A 10,015-nucleotide genomic window follows, 5' to 3' on the forward strand; every position below is an offset into this window, starting at 1 on the left:
ATGTTATCATTACTATTATTATTATTAACATGCCAAATCATTACATTTGTTTTCCTGTTTTTCTCCATCTTGCAAATGTCTGGTGTCAATTCAATAATCACGCTTTTGCCAGTGAGAGGGAGAGCCCAGAAATAGATGAAACCACTGCACCAGCCACGCCGCTATTAGCCCTATTTACCCGAGCGAAAGCATTCAGTAATGAGGAGATGTGATGCACAAAACAAACAAGCTAATAGCAATTTCATAGCAAGCCTCAATTAAATGGGTAGTTCACAAAATTTGTCATAATTTACACTTCTTCATGACGCTCCAAACCTGTAACTGTCTTACTTTCATAGAACACAAAAAGAGACATTTAGAAGAACGTTCAAGCTGCTCTCTTCCATACAATGAAAGTGGATGGGGACCAAAAGCTATAACATAAAAAAAGACAACAATAAAAGTAATCCATGTGGCTTGTGCACTATATTCTAAGTGTTCTGGAGACCTACAGAAGTTTTGCATGAGGAACAGACTAAAATTGAAGTTGCACCTTGAAATTCTTTATTGAATTTCATTGTTTGTAAAATGCAACAGCTTGGACATTCTGCTATAAATAACTAATTTTGTGTTCCAGAGTAGAAAGACAGACATACGGGTGAATACATGAATTTTAATTTTTGTGTGAACTGTTCATTAAAATGTTCTTTGTAGGAAACAACCAAATCTGGCTGCTTTGACTGAACTTAGTTCACTGCTAATCATCACCCTTCAGTCGAGCACACTTGTCTTCAGTATGTTACAGAAACGCAGCTGTGGAAGCATATCTCTAGATGAAGGCAAAGCATATATTCACACTGCAGGAGTCAACATAACTGTCTGTAACTGTCGCTTGCTCTGCTAACACTGCATAAATCTCACTCCCTTATGACACTGGGATCATTTCAATATGCAGTCCTTCAGATACAATGTGGCTCATAGCATCTTTACCCGAATACACTGCATCCTATGAGCTGGCGGGGCTACTGTCACCCCTAAACAACATCTAGACATCACAAACCGCCTGATTTATGCTAGGAGAACAAGTTCCTGAATCAGCATCCTTTGTTGTTTCAGAAATGTTGAGCCTGGAATATGTCGTACTTCAGTAAATAACATTCGAATTCAACCATTACCAAGAGAATGAATCCACATCATTTCAGAAAATACATAACTGGCATTGAACCAGAGTTTAGAGTGCTTTTTTTTGGTTGTTGATTTAACCTCAATCACAGGTAAACCTTACCACAAAAGTTAAAGCAAAAATCTGGGTTCCAGTGAGGTACTTACAATGGAAATGCCTACAGTATTATAGTTTATTAAAGAAAAAAAGAAAAAAGTAAACTCAAATAACTAAAAATCAAAGTTTTAAAAAACGTTTTATTTTAGCTAGCCACCAAGGCAAAAATTATATTTATTTTGTTGACAAACTAAAATAACTAAAACTATGGAAAAAAAAAAATACATTATTAGAATGCAAATCAGAATGTGTCCTGTTTAATTTTATTAGTAAAAAAAAATGACTACCATAAATTTGTACCATGATTTACAGAAGACACCCACTCAAGTCATTCAGTTTAACAATAGTTCATATTACAAAAACTCTTGTCAGCCATAAAGAGCCAAAATCATTAAATCACATTAAAAGACTGATCCTTTAAACCACTAGGTTTTACCTATTTGTCAGCTAAACATTTTAATTGTTTAAAATAGAATACAGTTTAGTATAATCACTTATTCTTTATATATTTGAATAAGTACAGGTCAGAATAAGTATGCTGTTTCATTTTTACATCAATATTTGTGTTGTATGTATTTGTGTTGTATGACGATGGAACATTATTTCACCCATATTTTGACATGTTATTTTCACAAAAGTTATTTGAAACTTTAAAGTAGACACTTTACTTGCATTTAATATGCATTTTGTGTATATAAAATCACTTTTGTCAATTTAATTTGAGGCAGACACTAAAATGGGACGTCTTGTCTTTGACCCATAGACATATAAAATTTTTTTTTTTGCAAAAATTCACAGTTTGTTTTGGTAAATACAGTACATAAACTAATTCAAAATAAGAAATCTATTCTATCTCAGTGATAATAAAATAACTCTGCTTTAAAGTGTGCTTATAATGTTAATCAAGTGTTTTTGCATCACAAATAATTTATTCATAATTTAAGTGATTTACACTGTAAAGAGATTGCTGTAAATTTTACAGTAACCTACTGGCAGCTGGATGCCAGTAAGTTACTGTAAAAATGGTTACAGTATTATTACTGTGTTTTCATTTACAGTACTATAATGTGCTTAGGTCTTGCAATTTTTTGCATTCCATATATTGCATTTTAATATTCAAAGCTATATTGAATTTTTTTCATGACAAAAAAACCTATCAAATTAATGTGAAAAACTGAACTTTTATCAGAATTAAAGTGCGTGCTTTTATAAAATCAGCTTCACATTTCTGCTTTTAAATGCTACAAAAGTCACTTTCTTACCATAACCCTGCACTGAATCCAGAATATTCCTCTAAGAAGACATGACGACATTTAAGGTAAGTGAACAAAGCGAGCAGTTGATTCTCACTGGATTTTAAGGTGCGCTGTGTGAATCTCTTGAGAGTGAACATTTGGAAAGATGACCAGGAGATCAGACAGAGAAGCCGAGGAGCTGATAGTAGCTAGTGTTCATTAGAAACCCTGCTATCTCATTAGGATGTGACGGAGCAGAGCTGACAGGAACCACGGCCCTCTCCTAAACCACGAAGAGTACAGTGCAGGAGACGAGGATGAAGAGGGAGATTTCACAAAGCTGCGCACACTTTCATCTAGCTTTCATCTGGACATAAGAGGAAAAGGACTGAAGGACACAGACCAAGGACAAACTGTCGTGATGAGCAAAGCAGAAGTGTTTTAAAGGGCTCATATAATGAAAAAATGTTTCAGAACTACTTTCAGAACTCTGAGTCAAAAAGCCCTTTATTTGATACAAATGCGCAATAACCACTCATTCTGAGAGATTATCTGGATAAAAGTCAGCAGACAGGGATAAAACAAACTAAAATTCAATCTCATGATTTTAAGAGCATCAGGCACTGGTAAAGAGTTACTATAATATAAAACAGAGATATACTATGATATAATAGTCAATAGAGAGAGGGATATTTTGCTCAGGCTACAGCATCTACCAGCGGGGGTTAATCTCTGATCCTAACTGGTCATATCTCGATGTCTTGGTTGTTGTCAATTTCACACGTATAAAAAGCATTTACATGAGAGTCAAGGTACAACAACAAAATGGCCTATTAGATTCTAATGCAAAAAAAAAGCAAAAAAGAATCACCTACTGTAAATTATAGACAAATTACAAAATGTGTGATGCAGTAAAACGTATTAACATTAAAAGTGGACTTTAAATAATAAAAATAGAATAAAAAATAATCCCTTTAATATAAAAGAACAGTATGAAAAGTGAAAACAAAAACAAAAAAAAATACGATATTTGACTAACTAATTTAAATTAAATCACATCAGTAATATGTGACGGTTATACTGTTAATTAAATGAAATTAAATTAATTAAGCAAACGGTCACACTTAGCCTATGGCGCGGAGTGAGGAACGAGGAGAACAAGAGTACACGAACAACAATAGTCTTTTAATTCAAAATATCCAGGAAGTAACACTTGGCAGACGGGAACACAGGAAACACAGGGGTTGACGTTCAATCTCGTACAAGGACAGACAGCACAGACTCGAACTTAAATGCAAGGGATAATTAACAAACACAGGTGTACTGAATGACTAATTAACTGGTAAGCGGAACACATGGGGATCACAGAGCACAACAAACAGTCCAGGGGCGTGACATTACTCCCCCCTCCCGGTAGGTGCGTCCTCGCACCGTAGAAACAACATGGGGAGGGGAATGGGAGGAAACTAGGGAGGAGGCTCAGGAGGAGGACGGACACCCAGGAGGGGGCCGGCAGAAAGAGTCCAGAGAGGAGACGAAAGAGGGAGGAGCCAGGGAGGAGACAGGCAGGCTTGGAGCAGGAGGAGCCCAGCAGGACCCAGGCCACAGCCATATTGACGGCCCACGGTGGAGCCGACGGAGGGAGGAGCCATGGAGGAGGAATGGCCGCCGACTCCAGGGGCGGAGGTCCTTGGCGGAGCAGATGGCGCCGGCGACCGACGCGAAGGCATGGATCCGGGAGGCCGCGTTGGAGCCGGAGCGACAGAGGACTGAGGCGGATCCGAGGGGATGAAGGAGCCTGACGGAGCGAGGGACTAGGCAAAGCCAGAGGAGTGGAGACCCGAGGCGCAGGATGGTCAACGCCAGACCAAGGCGGAGCCAGAGGGACGAGCGAGCCTGGCGGAGCTTGTGGACTGCCGGGCCACGACGGAGAGGAGGGAGCTAGGAGCCATGGTGGAGCTGATGGGTCAACAGGCCGAGGCGGAGTCCAGGCCTCGGAGCGGTGCAGGGGGCGGAGCTCCTCTCCGCGCTCACAATGTCCGTGGCTTTCTCCCTCGTGGCAGGTGTTGTTGACGTCACGGCCTCTGACTCCGTGGCGATCCTCAGCTCTGTCGCTCTCTCTAGCGATGGCTCGTCGGTCGCGACGGGCTCTGGCTCTCTGTCAGCGGTGGGCTCTGGCATGCGCTCCACACATCGGGGAGATGGTGGGCTGGGCTCTGGGTCAGGAGTGGCACTGGCGATTAACTCCTGGGAACCGGTGGGGAACAGAGATCCATTTCTCGCCAGTGTCCACTCCACAAAGGCAGTGAATTCCGCTCGAGGGCCATCTTCGGACAATGGCGCTCTGCACGCGGTGTTGAGGCTGGCTTCATAGAACGCGCAGAGCGCGTCGTCCGGATAGGTGGTGAGATGGGCCACAGCCAGAAACAGTCTGGGACCCTCGAGCGATTTTCCCCCCTGCTCCAGCAGGAGGAGGATGAATTCGGGGCGAAGGAGGGGATCCATGGGGCACACAACGGAAACAAAAACACTGAGAGAAAAAACACGGAAAACAAATGGAGGGGAAAACACGGAGGTAACTGTTTTGGTCCGAGATTCTGTCACACTTAGTCTATGGCGCGGAGCGAGGAACGAGGAGAACAGGAGTACACAAACAACAATAGTCTTTTAATTCAAAATATCCAGGAAGTAACACTTGGCAGACGGAAACACAGGGATTGACGTTCAATCTCGGACAAGGACAGACAGCACAGACTCGAACTTAAATGCAAGGGATAATTAACAAACACAAGTGTACTGAATGACTAATTAACTGGGAAGCGGAACACATGGGGAAGAAACTAGGTCACAGAGCACAACAAACAGTCCAGGGGCATGACACAAACTCCATCAGAATATATTAATTAATTAATCTCCTAATTAATATCCTTTCCTAATTACACCTCTAAGACACTTCATAATGAATGACTGCAGTATGATATTAGATTTATGGTTCTTTTTTCATCTGTTTTCTGCTGTTTACAGAGCAGAGGAGAAAACAGGTGAATCTGTCACGATTACTCTATTCACTTCCAGTTCTTGGATTTTAAACAGCCCTCAACTACAAGTTCAGACTGCAATATGGTGGAGGTGAGGAAGTGCACAACAAAACAGTGTAAAAAAAAAAGTGGTCACTTCTGATTTAAAAACAACACAGTTGCTTCTCAGTGTATTCAGATCTGTTTCCATGTGCTGCGTGAGACTTTAGACACCTTACTTGCGTGTTTTTTGATAGATTTTTTACTGAAGTTGTTGCAAAGCATTCTGGGATTGCATTGTCCATGATGCTGCCTTAAGGCACATTGACCCCAAGGATGATAACTAAAATGATGAAGTTTTAATAATCATTCTAATTCTATGATAATACTGAAGTTCACACAACAGCTATAACGATAAAAACAAGAAATAACAATATTGCTGGAATTGCTGTCAGAATGATTTTTTACAGCTGATGAACAACATTAACAATCCACCAACTTTAAATAGCTTGAGCATTTAAAGTGACAGATGACAAAACTGCAGTGCACACTTTTAATAAACAGAATCATTACATACGGAATTATCAAGTCAAGTCAAGTCAAGTCAAGTATGCTTTATTGTCAATTCTTCCACATGTACAGCACATACACACAGAGAATTGAAATTGCGTTACTCTCAGACCCTTGGTGCATACAGATAACACTAACAGTAGAACATAAATACAGATAGATACAGATTAAATATAAAATACAACTATACAAATATACAAATAAGGTAAAATGTAAAAAAATATATAAAGCAGCACAAGGCACATGGCAGATAGAGTGCAAACCAGTGAAGTAACAACAGTGCAGATATAATGATTTGTAGTGATTTGTTGTGTAAAAGAGCTTATTTAGACTGATTAAAGTGACAGTGTGTGTGTGTATTTGGGAGGGGGGAGTGGGAGAGTCCGTCAGAGCGGCACTTAATAATCATAAACTCCACCAGGGGTGAGCAGTGTTTGCAGACCACAACAGCATCGCGGCACCACGCGTCATTGATGTAAACACAAAGGCCGCCGCCGTGGGTCTTACCTCCCTCGACGCGAGCTCTGTCCGCTCGATAGCATGTCAGCTGATCGAGATGAATAGCGCAGTCCGGAACGCTGTTTTTGAGCCATGTTTCCGTGAACACAAAAACACAACAGTCTCTTACAGTCCTCTGAGTTGAGTGTAGTAGTCGGATGTAGTCCAGTTTATTGTCCAAAGAGCGTACGTTAGCCAGTACGATGGTGGGGATAGCTGGCTTGTGTGGGTTAGCCGCTAGCCTAGCCCGGATACCTCCGCGCTTACCCCTCTTCTGCTTCCTCTCACGCCGCTTGTGGCGCCTCCGCTGTGGACGAGATGCAGTAGTGGGGGTCGGTGATGGTGTGGGCCGCCGGAGCAGACCGAGATCCCGCAGCTCTTTGGCGTGCGCAGAGTTTAACACATTAAAAATGTGGTTCTGCCGACATCGAGCAGAAACTCACGACTGTATGCGCGCTTAGAGACAGATAGACGCGACGAATACGTACAAAAACACTGTGACTCACAAGACAAAAAACACGAAAACACCTTTCTGTCGGGAGAGAGAGAAGCTGCAGCGTGTGAACGCGCCGCCATCTTGTTTAGCTTCTTCTTCTTATATCAATATGTGTTATGACACTAATATAGTTATCATTACAGTTAAAGGAAGGGTAGGTGATTTGGTTTAAAAACATTTTTTGTTATGCTTGTTGAAAGTCTCTTCACATCTCGACAGCAGTCGTCTAAATGTATTTATATGTATTTATTAGGGATATCACAATTCTCAAAATAATATTCAACCGTTCAGTACAACATCCACAGTCCAATATGCGCTTGTGAATTGCAGTTTTTTTCGTTTAAATAATTTCCGTGGGTTTTATTTATCTGTTTGTGTGCCCCTGAATCTATGTGCTGAGATGAGGAAACGCTTCCCCGCTTACAACGTGCATTTGAAAAAGCAACACATAACAAACACTCCTGAAATGACTTGTAATGCGAAGCATTTCTAAACCTGTTGTCCAACAAAAGAGAGGATTATAACTTGTTTTTACTTCTCAACATCAGTCAAGTGTTTGAAATAAATTCCTTTTGTAATCTGATGTGGCTTCTTATCAGAATGAGGCAGAAAATATATTATATACTCAAAGTCCCTTTCAAGGAAAGTCTGTTCACTCTGCGGCCATATTTGCAACGCCTCCGGGCAGCTCAAACAAGACCAAGTCCTATCTAAATGAATGGGGGAATCCTGAAATCTCAAAAACTGCTCGCTGAACTCACGATTAAATTACATATTTCAAATCAGCAACAAAATCTGAAATGAACTGCGCCATGAATGTTGTTTCTTATGCTCAAATAGCGTTTAAAACGTTTATTTTTCAGGCTAGACCAGCCAATGCACATGCGCAGTTAAAACGCGCTTATGACTGTGCACGCGCATCGGCTGGTCCAGCCTCAGGTTTCTATGGGAACTGGAGATTCTAACGGCCGCTGCAGTGAAGCAATGACTTTACCAATCAGCGATGATTGGTAATCTTTTTATTCAGTTACAGCGATAGCGATGCCTTTGCCCATATTATGGATTTCCTGGAGCGTCATCAGTTCTATTATTTCTGTGATGCATATGTGGAGTTTCTGCACAATGGCGCTCTCTGGCTACCAGTATGAATGAAACACTCTATAATTGCCAATCCACCCAATTTTGGGTAAAAATAGGAAAAATAAAACCTCTCTCAAAAGAAATTCTAAGTAAACATATAATAAGTTTAAAGGAGTTTTTTGTTGTTAATTTGTTTTAAAAATCATGTTTTAATTTTGCAAAAAACACTCTGATGTCCCAAGCCATCAGAACCGAAGCGAACCGAGGTATGTATTGAACCGTGGGCTAACTGTATTGTTGCATCCCTAGTATTTATATAGTCTATAAAAAGCTGTAGGACCATAAAATGTTCGACCAATCAGATTATTTGGTCCGAGGGCTATGATAGGCTGTCCTACCTGCTTGTCAGCGTATATATTTGCACACCTCCACACACCGTTCGCGCAGACATGGTACGTCATCACTGCGTTCAGTTACTCTATTGCAGGCCGAGCGAGAATGCATGGTGTTATTATTGTAATATTATGCGCTTTGTACTGTAATGTTTTCTCACAGGTGAACGAGACATGAAGTAATCTGACAGCATTGCAGTGAACCCTCCACCAATGCCGTCTCTCACCGTGTCGCTGGTTAGTGTCTGCTCTGTCTGTGCGTGTTAATGTGTTTTGGAGGAGGCGTGGCTTTGGAGAGTGATTTGCAGGGAGGGGGGGATCTTATGCTTTCAAAGCTAGCTTGCTATTGCTAGCCTCTCTGAAATTGCCAACCCTACCTTTAATGTTCTTGGTCAACAAGCCATTAGAATTTGGCCCAAAGATATACACACACACACACACACACACACACACATATATATATATATATATATATATATATATACACACACACACACACAGTTCTTTTTTTTGTAACATTTCAAAAAGTGAAACTTTCATATATTCTAGATTCATTACATGTAAAGTAAAACATTTCAAAAGTTTTTTTGTTTTAATTTTGATGATTAGTGGGGGCCTGAAAACACAATCTTTTGAACATGATGCCTGTATCATCTCAATGTAAACAACAAAAATGTGAATTTATGAAAAAGGTGATGTCATGTGCATGCGTAGTATGTTTTTGCAGGGTGTTTCTTGATTGCCAATACTGACCTAGCATGCATAGCATTATTCATTAGCAGAGTGTTTTTGCTTGTTTGTTTGTTGGTTTGTTTGTTTTTTTTTGTCCAATGAAATCAATATTTTTGTTTACATTTTACTTAATTTTTGTGTGCTATTTTACTCATTTTGAATGGTTAATTTGTAAGCATCTCATTTCATTAATTCTTATATGTTGAATTTAATTAATAATATTGCTTGTAATCTGTTCACACAATTTTATTGAGTAAATATACAGGTGCATTAAAAAAAAATAGAATATCGAGAAAAAGTTCTCTTTTTTTTTGGTAACTTATTTAAAAAAGTGACACTTTTATATATTCTAAATTCATTACATGTAAAGTAAAACATTTCATTACAGCTTACAGCTCATGAAAGTAAAAAATCCAGTATCCCAAATATTACAATATTTCCTAAGATCAATAAAAAAAGTATTTGGAAAACTGAAAATTCAAGTTCTTTAAAGTATGTTCATTTATGTACTCAATACTTGGTCAGGGCTCCTTTAGGACAAAATACAGCATCAGTGAGGTGTGGTATGGAAGCGATCAGCCTGTGGCACTGCTGAGGCACTATTGAGCGTTCAGCTCGTCTGGATTGTTGGATCGACTGTTTCTCATCTTTCTCTGGAAAATACCCCATAGATTCCATATGGGGTTCAGGTCAGGCATGTTGGCTGGCCAATCAAGCACAGCAATATCATGTGCAGC

The sequence above is a fragment of the Sinocyclocheilus anshuiensis genome, unplaced genomic scaffold (genome assembly GCF_001515605.1).
Source record: "Sinocyclocheilus anshuiensis isolate Anshui unplaced genomic scaffold, SAMN03320099.WGS_v1.1 scaffold838, whole genome shotgun sequence".
NCBI classification, from domain to species: Eukaryota; Metazoa; Chordata; class Actinopteri; order Cypriniformes; family Cyprinidae; genus Sinocyclocheilus; species Sinocyclocheilus anshuiensis.